This window comes from Gavia stellata, chromosome 13 (genome assembly GCF_030936135.1).
Source record: "Gavia stellata isolate bGavSte3 chromosome 13, bGavSte3.hap2, whole genome shotgun sequence".
NCBI classification, from domain to species: domain Eukaryota; kingdom Metazoa; phylum Chordata; class Aves; order Gaviiformes; family Gaviidae; genus Gavia; species Gavia stellata.
The window spans coordinates 16,290,101-16,311,424 of NC_082606.1; the positions used below are offsets into that span (position 1 = coordinate 16,290,101).

At 47.9% G+C, this 21,324-nt stretch overlaps 1 protein-coding gene across 5 annotated transcripts in view; it reads left to right on the top strand.

Moving 5' to 3' along the window:
- The window catches only part of NTRK3 (neurotrophic receptor tyrosine kinase 3), a 215,799-nt gene that overhangs the window by 96,257 nt on the left and 98,218 nt on the right, over positions 1-21,324 (top strand). The window lies entirely within an intron of this gene.

The following is a 21,324-nucleotide window of genomic DNA, read 5'->3' on the forward strand; positions in this document are numbered from 1 at the left end:
TGGCCACAAAAAAGTCAATATGAAAGAAAGAAGGCAGGGGAAAAAAAAGGATTTATTTTTTGTAGTGGTGAAGGGAATGTGCATACCAGCAGCAATAACAGCATTGCATCAAAAAGTTGCACACCATGTCTGTGGGTGAGAGATGTTCCTGGCTGCACAAGGAGTGAAGACTGTTTTCTCCTGACATCTGTGGTATCTGCTGTGTGTCAGATTGGGAGGGAAGATATTTGTGGGGCAGCTGTATGGGTACAGGTCAATATAGGATTGCAGGTTGTGCCTGCAGACATGCTGTTGTTGAAAATCTGTGGAGCCTCTTCCAAACACCTTTGGCACCTTGGCATCACCCCAGCAGATGTGATGGGTCACATCCTGAGTCCAGAGTGGGTTGCTGAGCCCTTTGGAGTAGCAGCACCTCTGTCATGGTCAGAGGCTCTCAGGACAGGGCCAGTTCCCCCAGGCTGGCAGGGAACTGATGCTCTGTCCATCTGCCATTCCTGGAGGGTGATCAAGTAGCCTTGGGGTCACGCCTTTGGGCCTTGCACCATGGCTCATTCCAGGCTTGGCACATGCGTGCAGGTGTTACTGCATGAGGAGCTTAGCTGGATTTTGAACTGCTTTAGAGAGAGCCTGTCCTAAATCACGGCAAGTGTGAAGGCTGGAGGAGGGCAGCTAATGGTGGGAAGTTTTCCAGCAGTTTGTCTGGGATAAGTGTTGTCTGGATTAGAGGAAATTAAATTCTGAAAAGCGGAAAAAGGAAAAACTTGGGTATTCTGACCATATCCTGAAAATTTAGCCAGACACAGCCGGAATAGGGCTTGGTGGAGCAGTGCTGGCACATTTTTTTGGTTTCCTACGCAGCTTGGAAACTGGAGCAAGAGAGAGAGATGAAAGGCAGATTTGCAAGAAAGGTGGTAAGTCTGGGGGAGAGGGGGGAAATAACAGACTGAAAAGGATGGATGGATTTCCAGCTCATGCAGAGGATCCAAATATGCACATAAATTATTTCGAAGGGATGGAAGTGTAGTTTTAAAAAGACATTGCTGCCAAAATCCCCAGAAAAGGTGCTTCAGTGCCCAAAGAAATTTCTCATTTTGTAAGGTGACTAGAGGGCGAATGCACAATCCTTTTGGTACCGCATTGTACCAGAGCCTCCCGCGCGCCCCCTCCCTCCGTCCCTCGCCCTCAGGCGACTGCAACTCTGTAAAGATGACTTAGCGCATGAAGGATGTGGTAGGATTGGGTCCTAATCAGATCATTACTGCAGCAGTGAAGGAATATAATTTCCTACCCACGAGCCACCACCTCTTTCAGCATCTTCTTTATTTATTTCTAAATAATATATATATTCTCTTTTTTTTTTTTTGTTGTGTGATCAAAAAATGAAACCACTCTGTGTAAAAGGCAGGAGGAGAAGTAAGCCAGATTTAGACAGTGTGGAAAATGTTCTTTTCTTCAGAATTAAACCCAAGTAAAGACCCCAGATGGTTTGAAATCCAATGCTGAGGTAGACACATGCATAAACGTCTTTGCTGTCGATCAAATAATATTCCCCTACATCAAGAATTCAGCTACTGGAGTTGCATGTCTGTTTAGTGTAGTGGGCTCTTGTGGCCAAAGGCTACGGAACAGAAGGGGTGGGAAAAAGTGAATGTATCTTAAAAAACCCCCAAACATATCAAAACCCAGCACTGCTGCTGCTTTAACGGTGCGTGGCGGCTGGCTGGCTGGCTTAAGACACAGGTAATAGCTTTTCTTTCTCTGTGGCATGTTTAGTATCTTGTCTAGCACTGCGTTTCAGCCAGTGGTCTGCCATGCTCTGGATGTCTCAGTCCCCAGATATCAGCTCCTGGAGGGATGTGAGGTGGTTTGTTTTGCTCTTTCCTGCCTCTGACTTTTCAGGTAATTCCTGGGTGGTTTTATCAGCTACCTTGGAAAGCGTTTTAGCTACAATATCATACTAATTCCATAAATAGAAGCTAAAAGCTGCACCTATGGCTAAGTAACATTGTATGGTGTCATTTAAAGTCTCGATGAAATGGTTGAACCGTGACACGTGCAGCCTTTTAGCAGACAGTGGGGTGCTGCTATTGCTAATTTTTGGGAAAAGCTGACATTTCCCACAGACTCAGAAAAGAAATTTTGCTTGTGATGCTGCAGAAACTCTAGAGCTGTGAATGCTTGGCAGAACTTTTTTTTTTAGGAGTTCACAGATAGAAAAGAGCTCCAAACTATCTGCTAGTATGCAGCTACGTGTGAATGGAAAAACCACAGTTGTATGAACTATCCACAGCGGCAAGTTGTTGATGCAGACTGATTTAACAGACCTGCTCTTAATAGCCTCGCTTAGCTTGCGGTACAGCTTTTGCGCTGGAAATTGTAGTCTTTTATGCCAAAGTCTTGCTCTGCTGCAGATAAGGTCTCAGGCTGTGTTTCAGTCCTGGACCATCATGCCACGGGATCTTCTTGGTGGAAGCCTGTGTGCATGGAGCTGCGTTCATGTGTGCATCATCAACTGGGTTGGAAGGGGACTGTCCTGCTAATGGAAGTACAGGGTTCTGTGTTTTAAGGCAGCTGCTAGAAAAGGTTATGGTTTTGCTTGCCTGTTTTCAAAGGGCAGGAGGAAGAGGCTGGAGCGGGGAGATCCTGCTGGGTGGCTCAGGAGTGCTCTGCCTACATAGAGCTGTCTCAGCAGCATTACTGTTCTCTGCTTGAAATGCTAAATTATTCTTCTCCTCTGTTGTGCGATTGTTTTATGTGCTTTTCTCAGCAAAATCAATCAAGAATTGATAATTTATAAGCTCTTGTTTGCCTTTCTCACTCTTCAAGGGGAAAAAAGAGAAGGATAAAGCAGAAGGCAATGCCACAAATAAAGGAGCATGGAGGATGCAGAGCTGAGCACCACATCCCTTGGTCCTATGGGGTCTGAGGGTGCTCATTGCTTGTGTTGGTGAGGGGGCTGGTCCCTGCTGCTGACTCCGTAAGGGTCTGCCCTTGCTGCCCACTCAAGGAGTGAGGATATGAGCTGCGAACACGTCTCTAGGAAAAAACAGGGCCTCAACCTTGAGAGGTACCAGGCATGGTCATCCCCAGCAAAGTTATCCAAGTGTGAGCAAGAGCAGAGCATTGCCAAGTTTGTGCGTTTCTGCATGTAGAGTGCCATGGAAAGAGGGAGATTCAACTAGGCAGGTAGAAGGAGAAAGCTGGGTCAGCTGCCACCCCAGCTTACACCAAAAAAGATATACCCTGTGGCAGCATATTCCACGCTCCTAAGCTTGAACCCTGCCTGCATGCCTGCTGTCATGCACACTCCTGCGCATGTAGGGATATGTCGTCCTGCCTGCCTGCCCACCTTCCCCCAGCTGCTGCTGCTCTGTGGGCACACGTCCCATCTCCATCCCACCCCCTTCCACGTGATCCTCCCTGAATTGCAGTGAGGACACAGGAGGAAGAGCCATGTCCCCTGGGTACTGCCCTACTTCTGGAATTTTGGGGAAAAAAGAAGTGCTATTGTCTTAAAACAGAGACGAATATTATAGCTTTATAGAAAGATAAATAGAATAAGGAGATGCTGCTTAGATAAATAAGTGCTGTGGATAAATACTTGGATACTGTAAATAATTACGTAGCCAGATGGATGCAAAACTAGTCCGAAGACATGGATGATATCAGGCTGCTCTTGCAGAATAGGAGAGAGGCACACTAGTTACATTGCCCTGATCCTGCTCTGAACAGTTTGCCCCTTTCACTGATGCTCCTGCCAGAGCAGTCATTTACATGGTGAGCTGCTGCTTTTTCTCAGGAAGGCTTAATTCCTAGTCTCCATACTCCATAGCTTTCCAAACATTGCATCTCCAATTTGGAGAGCAGCCTTGGAAGAGAGAGCTTAATAAAGCCAGGAAAATCCATTTATAAAAACAGCCTGACTTGCACCTGCCTCCAATTCTGCTCCTGTGGGTTCTTGATCCAGCAGGATGAGGGGAGTTGAGCTGTGGGGAAACCAGCCTTGGTGGCTGCCTGCACCCCTCCACTGCTCGTGTACCCACTGGAAGCGGTTGCATCTGTTGTGCTGCCTCCTCTGCCTAGTGGGGTTTCATCCTTTAGCAGATGGTCTAGAAATGCAAACCAAAGTCTCGGAGTGGACTGTTGACATCCATCCTTTGTAGGCTGTTCAGAATTTGGTTCAAATAGTCTATATTTGTCCTGGATGTTTCAAACCATACTTTGGAGAATTTGGCTGGGAAGGTCTGAAGAACTGGCTGGCTCCCAAAGCTTTCCTGTTACAGATAGTCCTTCCTCAGTTTTCAGCTCTTATACTTCTACTCATGACCTGAAGCAGAAGCGCAGTAGCTGCTTAAATGGAGGGATGTGAGATTTTTGTGGTTTCCTAGAAAGACTTGGGCATTCAGCTTGACTCTAGAAATGGCAGAAGTTGGTGTGGGTGATGCTTCTTCAGAGCAGTTCTGTCTTCTCCTTTCTGGCAGATGACTTTTTACTTTATCTGCCCTGGCTTCCTGGTATAACCAACACTAGCCTATCCTTTTTGACTCAGTTTCTTGGAAAATAGGTGTCACTAGATGGCTCAATAGCTGATATGGTTTAAAGTGTAGCCCACAGTGGATTGAGTGATTCTGAAAGCTTCTCTTAACCTCTTTATTATTTTCTGGTTGTAATCTAGCCAAGGATATAGCTCAGCAAATGAATTTATTACGTACCAGTCTCTTCTTGTGCAAGAACTTTCCATTCTCACCCACTGATGCCCTCTTTAAAGGACAGCCAGCAAGATCTTATTACTGCTTTACCAACCACCTGCTTGTTAGCAGAGAAGGGCCAAGCTTTGACCATGCTACCGAGAACAGACTCTACTCCCACCTTCAAAGTTGTGACTGGTTGTGAGTAAAGGGTGAAAAATACCCCAGATTCCCCCTTTCCAAGGCTTCCTATGAGAGGCTACTGGTAAAGATGTGTTGTTTCATAGCACCACCAGAGACTGTACTGAGAGCTCTGTTAAATATAGCAGAGCCATGCAACGCCCCCGCGTGCTGGACGTTCAGTCTGTTCCTCACTGCATGCCGAACGAGAAACACAGTGAAACAGCTTGTTCTTGCTGCTGTTAGGCGGAAGATGCTCGCTATTTTTGTGTCATCCTTGTGAGAAGGCTGGACAACACGCATGCATCCCCTGGTGAAGGTTCATCTCAGCCATGAAAGAAAATACTGGGCTGATTCATCGGGGAATTATCAGAAGATGGGTTTTCTCTATAGTGCCCTCAGATGTGCACTGGCCAGCAGAAGTCCCTCTGGATCCATGTCTTGGTTTATGCCTGTTCTTTGGCCATTCTCATTAGAAAATATGCTTTGGAAGAACTTGATGCTCCCAGCAATATTTCTTGAGGGTCTGCTGGTCCCATCTTGCCATGACTTATCTCCCCTCGCATCCCACCCTTCTCCCACCTCTCATTGTGCCACGGCTGCAAACATGCTCCTGCATGCGTGTGCTCCCTGCACTGCACTCACTGCTAATGAGGCTGCAGATTGATAGCTCCTGGTTGCAGGAACACTTGTCAGGGGCTTGACAGGCTGCTCAAGGTTGCCTGATGTTGCAGGGTGGAGGTGGAGGGAGGGAGCCGGCAAGCTGCGTGCTCGCACTTTATGGCCCTCCTGGTGGGACTGGTAGGCGGCCTGGCATAGCAACTGCTCAGGGCATTTACTAAGAGATTTATGAGTTTTTAATTTTCAGAGCCCCTGAAGCAAAAGTGTCTTTAATTAAATTTTGATTCTCTCTCCTCTCCCCCCTCCCCCCCCCCTCCCTTTCCCATCCCCTCCCCACTCTCATCCCTGCCTATGGTTTGTTTACTGAGACCCAGGAAAGATTTTGGAGAACAGGTAGGAGTCTTTGAGCATAGCCAGGAGGAGCGGAGGATTGCAAAGTAAACGAGCAGATGGCAGATATGATAAAGCAGCCCCTGGCCAGCTCTGCCAAGAGAGGGCTCTGTGATGCAGTTCAGGGGTCCCACAGTAAGAGCTTCCTGCATCCCTCTGCTCCGGACATGGATTTGGCAAGGTGTCCGAGAGACCGATGGCCAAGCCCTGTTCCTGTGCTCTCATTTGCCTGGTGCTCAGATCCTGGCATTGCTTAGGGCTACCTGGAGAGTGGAGGTGTTGGGGACAAGACGGCCTTATGTTGCTTCGCGTTGCCCTGCTGTGGCTGACATGCATGTGCAGCCATCCTTCTCTGAGTGGTGGTCCCCTCTAAAGGGGGAGCACAAAACCAGAGGAAAACAGGCAGCCCACATATATTATTATTTTGTTTTTCTTTAAAAGGAAATTCTAGAAGAATAAGATGAGAAATTGGTCTGGCCTTTGTGGTATATTGTCAAGGGCGTAGGGATGGGTCCCCCAGGAGATGTTGCCTTGGCATTGCCTAAGACTTCCCCCATTGCGAGTCTTACTTTGTGATCCCTCCCTGGCCTCTGAGTTGGTGGCAGTGTCCCCACCCAGCCAAGTGATGTCATGGCTGTGAATAGATTTCTGTCAACCCACTCAGCCCTAAAGAGCTGCAGTTAAAAGGCTCTGGAGACATAATTGTGTCTGCGTAGCAGCAGTGATGATTTCCTTGAGAGGCAAGATGAAAGGTGGCTCCGTTCCACTACTTCTGCAGAGACTTGATAGCTGCTTCTAGAAAGTGGCTTGGTTGTGGTCCAGGTTCCTCCACCACTGCAGCTCTCGCTGCCTTGTGCTGCTTTCCGGTCGCGTGCTTGTGCTGCCTGCAGACTTGAGCTGTGGTCTTTAGAGGGTTACCAGCCCGATGGGTGCCTCCAGGCAGGTGAATTTGGGAGTGGGTTTGGCAGGGTCTGCTGCAGGATGCTTTGGTAGCCTGAAGTGGGCTTTGTGCAAGGGGCACTTGGCCTGATGCTCAGCAGACATGTGATACTCCCAACTAGAAAGCCACCAGCCTTGTGCAAGCTCCCTACTTTTTTTTTTCTTTTTTTTCCCTTTGTCACCATGCTGTGGGCGAGGATGCTGTTTATCCCACTCGCTCCTTCCTGCTCCATTGACAGTGCAGATGGAGAAGTTGCACGACCTCCGCGTGTCTTCAGGTCTGGCTTCCCAGTGTGGATGTGTTGTTGTGTCTCTTGTCGTGAGCTACAAAACCATCAAGCAATGGGTGTGTTTTGGGGTCATTGGGTGTGGGGCAGGGAGACAGCACTTAGTCATGGAGGTAAATGCTGAACGCCCCATCTTTCTCTGCCCTTGTGGCTTGCAGGCTAACGTGAAGCAGCTTCCCTCCCACCTCCCTTCAGGATGTTGATGAAGTAGCTTGGGGGTAGGATGTAGAATATGTGTAGGGAAACAGGGATTTGGCTGGTGATGGCTCGTATGCTCTCATGTTTTAAAAGCTGGCGACTGAGGTTGCAAGAACCAGCAGAATCAAAAAGACTCTGAAGATCCTGCCTCAATGTCCCTTCATATTGTCAGGCCATTGCTTGTACCAGCTATGCCTGGGCCAACTGTTTTGACACCCAGTCTCTGGCATCCTTTCAAGAGCCCTTTTTAATAGGGTTTTCCCCTTCTTCAAGCCTCTTTCCCAGCGATAAGATGATGTTTGTTTTGATTCTGCAGCTTCCAGGGCTGGCACTGCATTCAGGTGCCTCCAGTCTCACGTGGAGCTTCATATGACTTGTCCCCATTCCCCAGCCACCCGCTGTACCATGTCCAACTGGTTAACTCCCACCCTTCATTTATTTCCTGAAGCTGTTTGGTTTATATGGCTTCTTCACTGGTGTCTTCCAGCCAGAGGCCAGCACCCCGTTTAGCTCCTGATATTGTAAAGGACAGAGGTGGAACTGGGGGTGATTCCCACGGGGGAGCTGGGAGATGAGATGTGCTCTGCCCCAACCTCTATGCTTGCGTTGGGCACCAACTGCTTGTGTCTCAACTGGAATCGGTAGATGTTGCATTTCTGCAGACCAGCTTTCTTTAATTGACAATTTACACTCTTGCTGCAGAAAAAATCGTCTTGAAAAGCTTTGGTGTCGGGCTGACAGGGTGGCAAGTTTCTGAGCGTTTCTAGCTGGGTGCTGGAGGACTTGCAGAGCGGGAAGGTGCTGGGAGGTGCAAGGCAAGCTCCTTGCAAGGGCTATGGTAGAGCCCCTACCCTGGGACTGCCAACCCAGCAACGCGGTGACAGGCGACGTATTTGCTAGCGCCTGTATTTAAATGCAAGCAGCGTTCTTCACTGACCTCCAATGGGAGCTGCGTCCATGCCTGTAGCTCACCGTTGAGGAGGGGAGCGTGCTGTACTGTTTAGAAAGGGAAATTTCCTCGGGCCTTGGAGGAATTAATCTTTTTATATGCTGGACTCTTGCCTTCTGACTGATCTATCTGAATTACAGATTAACTGGCAGCGTGGGGACAGAGGAAGCCATTTCAATGAATAGCTCTCTAATTTATTAAAGGGGTTGTTTGGGCTGGTGGATCGGCAATGCAGCGAGTTCTCCAAGTGGGGAGTTGTTTTCTGTCCCCCCCCCGCATCTCCCAACCTTTTATCCCCTGCTTGGTTTATCTCCCTGTTCACAGGACCCCTCTCAAACTCAGTGAGGGTTGCAGCAAGGCAGGTGAACCCCCGAAACAGTGATACTCATTGCAAACGAACTGTCAGCTCCCAGAAAGCTGTAATTTTGGAGCCTTTCTCTAGGGGCCACTTCTGTGTCTTTTAAGCAAAACCACCACCTTTATGACCACGGACTGTAAATTTTGGAGTAAGGCATGACACCAGTGTATTGGTGCTGCGGATGGAATTAGTTGACCCAAAAAGCATCGGTCCCTTGCCAATCAGTTCTGCCTTGAGAATGTCAAGGGCTTCCCCCCTACCTGTAAGTCTACAACAGGCTCTTGAAAACCTGCAAAACCTCATTTCTTTAATGATTTTCTCTTTAGCAAATGTTGATCTCTGGACTTGCAGCAAAGCTTGACACCTCCAACGCCATTATTGATGTGAGCATCATGGGCTGGGGAGCACCAGGGCTGCCCAAAGCCCCGCTCCGCTTCCTCTCCCAATCGCTCGGCATGAAGGAACAAGGATTTGTTTGTTTGCAGATATTTCTGATATGGACTTCATATTCCAGAAGAGTCTCATAATATTGCGGGAGCAGATTCAGGATTTAAACCATTATACAAATTAAATAAGTTTTGATTCTGTAAGCAACACGCTATTTATCTTGGGATAAAATAAATCTGAGAGACTGATATCACTGCTGGAGATCATCTCAAGGAGGGCTGTGGAGGGGGAAAAAAAAAAAAAGAATTGACTTTGAGAGGCAGTAGTTTTAAATTTTCATTGCCCTCATGCATGAAATAAGCCAAACTATGGTTGCAAGGATTTTTTTTTTTTTTTTTTGACCATGTAAGGATTTACCTTTTGGCCTGAAAGTAAACATCACGGGTCTGACTTTAAATTTGGGTCTACAAATTCACACCCTGAGCAAATGCAGTCGCTTGCTTACTGGCGGGGACTGGGCATGTGGGGTGCCTGCTGGAAGTGAACCCAGTCTGTTGGCATCTGCAGCCTTGACGGCTGCATGAAGTTTTCATAAAAATTCCATTTAAAAACAAAAAGGTCAAAAGTTGACCAAAAAAGCAACAACTGAAAACTATTTTTGTTTCAAAAATTACAAGCACTATTAATTACTGCATGAGAACCAGATGGTGGTACTGACCAGTTTAGTTTCATAGTCCAAGCAGGATCCTGAAAAAAACCCAAGAAGAAAAACACAGAGCAAAGACAAACCATGTGTTCTGCCAGGTACTTTACATTTTGAGCACTCCTTCCACTTGAAACCTGTGAGAAATGCAGAGCAAGGCATTTATTTGTTGTTTTTTTTAATGTGTGGGTGTTTTTTTTTTTTTTCTGTTAACAGAATATTAAACCAAAATAAGGAGGCCTGAAAATTAATGACCTGTAATGACAACACAATCCCTTGGTGTCTTGCGAGTCTCATAAATTGGATATTTGGAGAGGGGGTGCACAGCTCCCTGGGCTCGGAGAGGCTCCGGTTACCACTGGAGAAAATAAACCTTCTTGGTGCAGGGGCGGTCGGGCTCCAGGGAGAAGGCGTTGGTGTCAGCATGAAGTGATGTGGCTGGAAGATAGCCTCGTCAGGCTAATTGATCTGGAGCCTTTGCCTTTCCTGCCAGGGCTGCCTGTCTCCTTACCCATAATCCCCACCCCTTTGATGGCCCGTCAGGAATATGGGACTTGGCCCAGTTTTATGTCCATCCAATAACATTATGAAATTGATAGTGACACTTCCATTGGCACTAATTTCAGTAAAAGATTAGAGCCAGAGGACAAGCAGTTTGCTTTCAAGGCGGCTAAGCTTTCCAAGTAGATCAAGACGACCCAAGACTGATCTCGCAGCAGCCAAGACAGGGGAAGCGGAGTGGTGGGAGGGGGACAGAGGCGGCTGGTGGACCTGGGCAAGGAGCTAATGAGAAACTTGCCCAACGCTTTGCTCTTGCCCTCAGTGTGCGATGGTCCTGGCTGGTGGGAAGTGTGTGCTGCTGCCCTGGCTTGTGACGCAGAGCTGCTGCTAGCAGGGCTTTCTCTCCATGTTTGTTAAGCAGTGTTGGGCACCAGTCTCGGCAAAGGTCAGGAAAACCCTCGGGCAGGACGGCAGTAGTGGTTCCTGCTGGTGCCTCCGAGACCTTCAGTGGTTCTTGCTGTTTTAGGTATTTCCTGGCACAGATATAGGTTCCTGCAGCATTGTGCTCTTGGCTCTGGTCAGCAATCCAGCAGCGGGCTGGATAACTGGTGGTGGAGCTGTGGATGGAAACCTTCACTGAAACATCACTGGTGGCATCCTTGTACTAAGGGAGCTCTACGCTGAGCAAGTTGGATACCACACCCCAAAACTTTCACCGACTGCTGGCCACAGTGTTGAAGGTGATGTTAACGCACACCATGTGCATGTTCTTTGCTGGCTGAATTGCAGGATAAGACTGAGGCATAGCTTAAAGCACCTCTGCTTTCCTCTCCATCTTGCAGTAGTTCAGCCAAGGTCTGGTTTGAGATGGAGGAGAGCATTGCCTCAGTGCTGAGCTGGAGTTTGCAGAAGACAGCCCCTTGACGCCTCGCCAGGCAGCCCTTTCTCAAGCCTCACGTTGTGTTTGCACGTTCACCCGAGCAAAGGCTCGGGGAAAATGTTTTATCAGTTTGTTACAGTCTCACTCTGCGATGGCCAGGAGAGAGGATAAAAGCCTTGGGCTGATGATAAACTGGAAATGCAGAAAGGAAATGTGTCTGCACAGTGCTGAGCCGGCAGCCCTGCTCCAGGCTTGGGTGTTTGCGTGGGGTCACTCGGCCCCTGGGTGCTGGATGCTCACAAGGAGGAGAAATGCCATCAGGGCTATGTACGAGCCCCCGGGTGAATACAGCCAGGGGGTCCTGAAGGTGTGAGGAAAGCATATGCTGCTGCTGCCTTGCTTGTGTCCCTGTGTTGGTGGGACTGTCCGCCTCGGTGTGCTTGACAGCACACCTGAGCACGCCTGGATACCCATCAACCCTGAACAAGCCGCCATCCGCTTGGGAAGGGGTGTGAGTGAGCGCACATCTCCCTTTTAGCAAGTGTGAACATGACCCAGGGCTCAGCAAGTGCGTGTTAGTGCTGCTCTTACGCGGCCCAGGCGCATTGCTTTGGGAGACCTCTTGGCAACCTCCCGCGTGGAGCAGGGGAAGAGCTGTGGTTTGGATCTGCGGATCCCGAAGCTTTTCACTGGAGGGGCTGAGAGCAAGGAAGCGGCTGCACATGTGCGGGTTGGGGGGTGCAGAGGTGCCAGGGCCTCCTGTAGACAAGCTGTAGGAAACGCCGCAGTATATAAAGCGCGTCTTGCAAACAGAAGAGATTAGAAAGCTGATATGATGTTATTCCGATTGATTTTGCTGTTGTATTTATACCTGGAGGTAAAGAGCAGACATACTGGAAATCAATCGGCCCTGTGCTCTGCCCCACTCCCTCTGCAGCGCCGTTTGAATGAAATGCTTATATCATTTTTACAGTGTGTCTGTGATAAGGATGAGTGAGCCAAGAGATTAATAGGTGCTGCTGAGGCCTTTACCTTTACCCAGCCACTGCCCAGCTCTTGCCTCGTAAAGCCTGTGTCACTCTGGAGTTCAAGGTGCCCCTGAGGTGACAACTTGGTGACTTTGGAAAAAACCAAGAGGCAAATCTCTAGTCAAGAGGAAGAATGGGTTAAAGAAGGTAAATGGCAATAAGCGGAGGATTTAGGGCAGGCAGGATGGTGCCCAGCTCTGGAGCTGGGGTCTGGATGCAGTGGGATCATCATCCTGGGGGAAGAAAATGAGGTTTTGACTTCAAATAGATCCAATCCCATAAAGAGGGATGGGAATGATGGCCTTGTGCATGGGAGATAAGGCAACAGGGACCTCCTTTTGATGTCTCATTGAGCATCTGGTACCTAACAGCCAGCCACCCATCCTGCCCCACCAGCCCTTTCTGAGCCCTGACCTTGGGGCTGGGGCAGGAGGGCTGCAGCGGAGCCATGCAGGGAGTTTGGCTACGCATAGATGCTGCATCTCTGGGTGCCCCTGCTTGCTCCTTCTGCCTCAACCAGGTGTGTGTTTCTCTATTCTGGGAGCTGCTGGTGCTGGGTTTGCCATTCTAAGATGCCATCTCAGGAGGTTTCTCTGCAAGGATGGATGTGTTGGACCCTGGCTGGCTCCTCACATCCCACAGGGACCATGTGTGCCCAGCAGTGGGAAAAATTGGCTTGTCACCAGCAAATGGGGGAAGCCAGGTGGGGCAATGGTGGAAGGTGATGGGATGGTCTAAATGCCAGCACTGGCATCCACTAGACAAGATACTGTCTTCCTCCCTGAAGCAACAATCAAATAAAGCACACTTTTCTTTCTCTCCTGTTGTCTGCACTATCAGCTCAGCGGTAAAAACCTTTTCCTGTTGGCAAACGAAGTGGCTTCTCAGTATCCATCCCCTATCACATGGGAGAAGGTGTTGGCTTGTCCATACTTAAAGAGTCAGCAGATCCTTGTGTTGCACGATCTAAAATATTCTCCTGGTTACCTCTGAGTTACCTCTGAGCCCTGTTTGCAGTCCCTTTCCTGGTTATATGCTTTCTGAGTTGAAGAGGTTTGGTACTGCTGGGCCAGGAGCTTTAAGCCTAGATGTAAAAATTCCTGCTCTGCCTTCCTGAGGGTGCTGGCTGGCTTTGCTGTCATGCATGGCCCTGGCTTGTCAGATCCCTCCCTTTTTAATTATCAGATTGTCTCGTCGTTTTTACTGTAAGCATTTTCTGTTGCTTGTTCTGCTGGATTTATGCATTTGTGCTGTCATATGCATCGACTTTATATTTTATACGATTTGATCTTAATGTTTGCATTCCGGAGTGTGAGTGCTTATAGGATTCATGTCTAAGCTCAATAAATAAACTTGAGAAAGCAGGGGAAGGAAAGGACATGGGAGGAGTGGGAAAGGTTTGGGGAACCTCTACCCCTGATGAGATCAGAGCGATGTTCCATATCAGGACTGCCAGGGTGTCTGGAGGCTGGAAAGGGCAAAGGGAGGATGCACGGGGCTGCCACGGCCCCTCTGTCCTTATGCATCCCCTTTTGCAGTGAGAGCTGCCTCTCCCCCTGCAAACACCTGCAAAAATCAGAGAGAGAAGGAAGCGTCAATACGTAAAGAGGGAAAGAGGCTTTTGTAAATGGCAGTATTTTGGCAGACTGTTTCATCAGGAAAGAAGGTGCTTTGAGGATCACCTATGTAGGGATCACCACCTGACAATGGATCTGACAGCCCTTTTTTATACGATAATGCATCTGCAATTTTTCAGAGGGTGGATGGTGGCAGCAGGGTGGGGAAGAACCACGTGTCCAACCTGAGCGGTGGTGGGTGCAGGGCCCTTGGGCCTGTCCCTTGCTCCCTTTCACCCCAAAGTTCAGTGAGATCTTCACCTCCTCAGGATGGTCAGGGTCCCGAGTCCATCATCTCATTCAGAAGAGGGGAAAATGGGTTGCTGCTTGGCCGTTTTCTCCTGCCTTTGCTGCTGGAGGGTCTGGAAGCTGAAGATTTGGAGTAGACCCCTTTGAGAGGTCAAATTTGTGTCCTCGAAGTCTTCATCTGCCTGCAAAGCTCAAGGATATGACTTTTTATATGTGCTGTTTCCCCAAAAAGCTGATGGGACAGTCTGTGGCCCATGGCAGAGGTCGGCACCTTTGCAGTCTCCACAGCCGACCATGGCGTGGTTCAAGCGAGAGCCGTGCTGGTACCGTCTCTGCAGCGATGCCCTCCAGCTCCTGTGGTGTGTTGCAGGGATTGTGCAAGGATGTGCAAGGATAACCCAGGGTGAATTTGGGGCAAGGAAACAGAACTGAGCTGTATGGGTGTGGGAAAAGCTGCTTGGACCTGGTTGAGGTGGCGGCGACAAAGCAAGCGCACAGAAAGCTGGAATTAGGGGGGTCTCAGGTTAAAGCCCAGTGTTTTGTACAAGCGAGGGGTCTGCTGTGGCTCAGGGGAAGAGGCACCACACGATGGACCATCCTGTGGTTGGGATCGGTGACCCCGGGGATGAGGAGAAGCAGCTGCTTCCCATTGCAGGAGGGCAGGGGATGGGCTGGAGCCCACGGCAGGCTGGCTCCAAGCAGGTCCTGCATAGGCACCGAGCGCTGACTTGGCCCTGTGCCCACATCTGCCAATAAAAATTAAGAAATTGATTTCCTTTTATTTGCCTGACAGGATGAGGCTCTCTTTATGAGACAGTAAATGCAATCTCGCTCTGAGCACGGCTAGATTTTTAATTGTATTTGTTGTGCTTGCACTTATTGTTTTATGAGTTTTAGTTCCCTTACTTGCTGGTGCAGAGATCAGCCCTGGGGAACGGTTTGATTTTAGCTCCAGCAAAAGATTGGAAATTCTTTTAAACATTTTTTTGTTTGTTTTCCTGATGAGCTGAAGTTTTGGGTTAGTTTTCTATCTGCGTTAAAAATAAAGGTGTATGTGCATATGTATAACTTGAGTTGTAAAGCTAGGCTGAGAGATCCTGTCTTGGAATTATCTACTTGCCAGCCGGTGATATGGCCCTTTAAAGAACAGCATTTAAGATTAAGATCAGGGAAATACAGAAGTGCCAATAGAGGTTTGAAGTCAGAGGAGGAGCAGATTTTATATATAATATATATTGGAGTTTAATGAGGTCTGCTTCAGTGCTTGCCATACAATGCATGGTGACCCACTTTACTAGGAGAGCACTTTTTTTTTCTAGCTATGGGTCGTATACAGTTCCTAATTAAGTAGGTTAATTATATGGCTCCTTTATATTACAGAGGCAAATGTGGATGGCACAATTAGCTCTTGCAGTGATCATTTTTGATCAAAAATGATGCTCTGAGCGACAGCTTCCGGACGCATTGGTGGTGAGAGGGGGATTGCCCTGCAGACCTGAACACTCGCCTCCTCACTCTCTGCTTCAGCAACCTCAGTTTCTGTCCTGAGAATGTGGCCTGGGATGTGGATGGAGTTGTCCCCTCTGAAACCACGTGGAAAGATCACGGTCCCATCCTGGTCCAGTGCTGCACCCGCGGTGCCTCGGAGGCTGCTGCCCAAACCTGGTCTGCAGGGCTGGCAACGTCCCTGCTTGGAGTTTCTTTGGAAGCATCAAAGAGGGAAGAGCACTTCTTGCTGAGGGCTGTTTGGTTGCAGGTGAAAAGTGCTGCAGCCTGGGAGGACTCTGAGCTGCATCAGACCCTGTAGCTAAACCGTCCTTGAAGGAAGTTTCTTTAACCTTTCCCTTCCCAGCCCAGCAGTGGCTGCAGCATCCCTGCGTTATCTGTTCCAGTACTCAACCATTGGTACTGCTGGGCATTAGGGAGAACATTCAAACCTTAATCTCCCTCAGTGCAATTTAAATCTATTACTTCTTGTTTTATCCTCAGTGGACATGGAGAACAACTATTATATTTCTCTTTGCTGCAACCTTTTACATATTTGAAGGCTGTTATCACATGTCCCTTCAGTCTCCTCCTCACAACACAAACCATAATTCTTTCAGTTTTCACTTGGAGGTCATGTTTTCTACACCTTCGATCATTTTTGTTGCTTTGGAGAGGTTACTGTGATAGCAAGCTGGAGTTTTTGTTGTTCTTCACCTGTCTGCCTTGGAGCATTCATTATGTTAAGGATGTGTATGAAGTGACCATTATCTTATCTTCTCTAATCTGTGGTTATTTATAAAGTACCCTATATTCCTGAGCCTATGTTTTATCAGAAAGTATAGCTCTTAGCCTTGATAAATAATTTACCATTATGATATGATCATGCAAACAGGGGATCCCTAAGCTATTTATTATTATTTGCTTTATTTTTCTTAAGTAACAAGTTGTCCATGCCACACTGTGAATGAACCAGGCGATTCATAGACATGGACTAAAAGGTATATCCTATTTTGTAGAGCTTCCACATAAACAAGGTGAAGGAAAACACCAAGCAAAACTCTAGTTTAGCCACAGGGAAGAGCGCTGAATAGAGAACGATAGATTTTCTGAAAAGCAGAGATTTTGGGGTAATCTGGAAGAGTATTTGCTCAGTATTTGCAGAGATGATAATATCAGGATGGATGCAAAGCAAGAAGAGCTGGAACATTGCTGGGATGGATGGAGCATAGTCTGACTGGGAGGCTGGGGGAGAAAAGAGGGTGGAAATGAGGCCGGGAACAGTGGTGTTTGAATGAGGTGGGTGTCTTGGGAAAGAGGAGTTGGCTGTAGAGGAGATGTGGGAGGGAAGGAAGAACAGCATTGCTCCTTGTGACATTTCCAAAAGCAACATTTTCAAGCTGCCTCACTGCTCTTTCTTTGGTTAACATCGGATTCATTTTGATCCTAATTTTCTGGTCGTTGTGGTTGACTCTCCCGCTGGCGTTGCAAAGGGACAGGTTGGCAGTGGCTGTACTGCTGGAGCAGGGGCTGACCGCCTCTTTGCCCAGGGGAAGCCCTGGGCAGCCCTAATATCTCCCCAGCCTTTCCCTGCAGCTCTGTGGCTCTGTCGCTGCTGCTGACATTGTTTCCCTGGCAGGAAAACTGCATGGGATTAGCATGGAGAACAGCTAAACTCTCCTTGCAGGCGGTGTGGATGCTGCTGGTTGGTGAGAGCCCTGCTTGGATGGAAGGAGAGCCATTGAAAGCCTTTCAGAACACAGATGTAACGTGTTTGATGCTTAGAATGTACGAAGGCTTCTTAAAGTATTAACAGATAGACCCTTTTTATAGTTAATATCCACAGTATGTTTGTCCATAACACAGGCTGAGTTATTCACAGAAAGAGCTACTGCATCACTGTTTAGATCTTAAGTTTCAGAGGAGCTCCAAAATATTTTATATTGTGTTTTAAGATCATAGGATGGTATATCAAGAGTTCCCCCAGGCTACCCTTGACTATTCTGCGTTTTTACAGTACAAAACTGGCTTCATTCCTATGTCTCTCTGCCCATTTCTCTGTCAAGTGGAAGGTAAACCTAAATCTTTTATTTTTTCTGGTTTTTTTCACTCCTTTTTTTCCTTTAACCTTATCTGGAAAATGCACTGCCAAAGCTAGTGAGAATTATCCCAAATAAAGCCATTCATCAGCATTATACATCAGAAACTCAACTCTTTACTTACTTAGCAGCAAAAAAATATACACTATTGCCAAGATAGATTAAAAAAGTTAAAGTCTAGGTAGCTACTTTATTTCCAGGAATTACTAGTGGCAGTATATATTTTGAGTGTCAGAGCAATAGTCAAACCTATAAAAGTGATCAGTGACTGCTTGATATCAATGGTGTTTTTAAAGTTTGTCTCAGGTTCGTGCAGCAAGTCCAGCGCTCGTCTGAGTCTCAGAGGGGCCACAGAGTGGCCATGTGCTTAGAGAGAGCTGTATCGCAGCTATGACCAGCCAGGAGAGATGGGAGCGAGAGAATGAAAGTGATAAAGAGCCATGACTATATTGTAGGAGTTAATGTTGTCCAGATTTCTACACCTTCCCCCCCCCCCCCCCAAAAAAGTTAATAGGACAAACTTGGAGAAGTCCTCAACTGTAAATCATGTCTTTAATCCATTATATCCTGTGGAGGATATTGGGATGAATCAGCTGAATGGTATGTTATAGTCCATTCCAGCTCAGTGCCTACCATCGTCAGAAATGTTTCTGAAAGCTTGAAAGCTAGTGCATTGCATCCATTGGGTGTGTTCCTTAGGACTCTTGAGAATGTGATTTATTTTAGGTTTTTTCCACACCTGGAAATACAGTCAGAGGCAGTAAACTGTCCCTGAATTATTGCAAGGGTAGAATATTCTTTTTGTGGTGTACTATCCCTGTGGTGTTAGGACTGCAACTGCCTTAGCAGTTCTTGGGGTTTCCCACTTTTGCAGGAATGTGGAGGCGTTGAGATGATCATGGAGCATCAGAGTTTGGCTCTGAAGCTTTTGAGGGTTGGTAGATCTTGTAAATGTCTAAGCTTGGCAGCATTGACTTGAGCTGGATGACTAAGAGGCTAAGTCCATTCACAGGACCCAGTGTTTGCTGGGGAATGGGAGTGCAACTGTGGATCAGCTGAGACATGGTTCCCTCTTACCCTATAGATCTTGGACAGGTTTGGGGCATGAAACTAGGGATAACACATGTAGAAAGTCCTCCTAAGAAGTGAGCTGCGGAAAAAAACCTGTGAAGTGTAAAGAAGGTCAGACTCTGGATCTGTTTATTGGCAAGGAAATTGGCATAAGAACATTGGGTAATAGATGCTGGCTGTACTTAATTTCACAAGTACCCGACCTCCTTGATCATGCCCTACTCTGTTAGATGTAGCCATGTCCTTCTAACCTACTTGTGCCAGAGGGACACTGCCATGATCTGTGTTCCTTAAAAATGAGGAGGTGCTGTGCAAGCAAGGACAGCAAGGGTTAACTGCTGGCAGGACTTTGTGAGCCCCCAAGAACTAGGTCCCCGGCAGGGTCTGTGCCAGCCTGGTGTATGTCCCGTGGCTGGTTATGAAACCAACCATCTCCCTCCAGTACTAATGCTGTAGGAGATGTCCTCTTTGCTCCTTGTGAGAAAGGTGTGATTTCTGGTCTCAAAGCAGAGGATGATGAAGACTGCCTTCATCATTCACTAGAGGGGCCTTTCACATCCCGCTGCCTGATTAGGTACCTTTCTTTGAAGCAACACCTTGGCTGCTTAAGGAAAGCAATAAGCCCTCAATAGCCTCTCCCACTGCTCCACTGCAAGGGAAACCTTTATGGTCTCTCCTCAAATTATTTACACTAGTCTATACCAGCTGATATTTTTATGACTTGTTTTATGAACTGCACCCTGAAATGCGCAGGTCTCCCCTTCCCACCACAGCTGGGCCAGCCAGCGGTGCAGGGTACGGCCGAAGGAACGTGCGCACCATGCAAAACCCAGTCCTCCTGGTCTGCATGCAAAGAATTGACATCGCAAAAGAGCAAAAGTCATTCCAACCAAAATTGCGTGTTTGCTTTTTGTGTTTGGAGAAATACAGCGTGCGTAGTCCCAACAGAGGCATCTTGCGGCAAGAGCTGAATTTTGCCTTTGCGTCTCAAAAGCTGGAAGTCACGCGGGCCTGGGGAGTAATGTAAGAAAAGCCAGAACCTGCTAGAAGGCATTCACAATAAAGAGAGAGACATTTTTCTTTGTGAGTAAAACACCTGTCATGGCTGCCAGGACTCTGCTAATTACACAATAACTTTATTATATCCCACTTGGAAGAACAAACAATACTTGAAGCTCCACAACTGAGCAGCCTTTAGACTAGATTAATGCAGGCAGCATGACTGCATGGAGCTGGTGTTCGCCCTGTCCTCCCAGGAGCTCCAGGGAGTAAAATGGCTTGAAGAGTGTTGCTAGTGCTACATAATAAAGTAATTGTGCAATTAGAAGTAGATTACTGATGGGAGAGAGACATTTTCTGTGTTGCGTAGGTAAAAGACTGGCCCCTCCGGATAGGTTTGAAGCTTCAATGCAGCACCTATGCTCATTTTTGCTTGAGCTTCTGGTAGCCCCTGGTAGCATCCAGACAGGAGAAAAGGGGCATCTCTAGTTGAGTGTGGTTTTTCTTCCCATGTGAATATATAAGGGTGGTTCTGATGGAAGGTTGCAATGTGGTCCCCACATTGCCCAGCTACTCGGGATCCTGTGTCTATACAGCATGAATGGCTGAAGCATGGATTAGAGGGTTTCAACTCATGATGGAGATGTTTGTGATGTTGGTTTGCAGGTCGGACCTCAGAACGGGTGAGAATAGATGGAAGTGGGGAATAATGTATTAATGCCTGATGTCCCCTGAGGTTTCCAGCCTTGGCAGCAGATAGCAAAAGCTGAAGTTAGAAGGTCTAAAAATAAAATAAAGCATAAGCCAAAAATTGGGGTACTGGTGAATGTTGTGAAATAGCTCTGTGTGGGAAGCAGGGTTTGGTGCTCAGGTATGGATGCTTTTTCCTTCATCATTTCTTTTTACCTTGGGAGCAAGCCTGCCATAGGTTAGGGCAAGATTAGAGTAGCGATGCTCTTGGGTGCAGGCACTTGAGTGTAAGGAGTCATGGCTGGGGCAGGAGGCTGAAGGAGCTGGAGGACGGTTGCTGGCTGGCTGTCTGCAGGAAGGAGATCGATGTGGGTGCATTTGGGAGTGCTGGTGTTTTTTGGGGACCTTCTCTATGGAGGTGGACAAGGATGCATAAGTGGGTGCTGGGGGACTTGGGGAAGGCACGTGGACTGTGCTGAGGGCTCCTTGCTCATGGAACAGCAACATCAGGACTTTGCATGGGTCAGTGCAGAGGGACCACCTCGAGCCCTCTGCCAGGTCCCTCTCAGCCTGGTGAGGATCGATAACAGGTCCCATGAGCAAGCTACAGATGGGGAATTGGGAGTTAAGAAGTACTTGAGGTGGTGGCAGATGAATTAGAGGAGACAAGGAGGAGGGAATCTTCTGGGTTAGTTGCAGCTCAGCCTAAAGGTTGTGGCACTGCCTTCTCTGTATCTTGCTGGGTGCTCTCCTCTCTGCCATCACTGGGTGCCTGTGGCCTCCAAGTGGTGCCAGCATGGGAGAGGGGTCCTCCCATGGGAAACTGCCTCTGAGAGCAATTAACGAACACCAGAGAGGCTGTGGAGGAATGGGAGACTTCCGTCACTCCCATCTTGGGGGTCTGACTACTTTTCCTCATTTCCTTGCCTGTCTAATGGTGCTGTGAGCTTTTTGGGGTCAGGAGGGTAAGGGGGAGATGTTGCCTTTCGTGGTGGTGGTGGCGGTG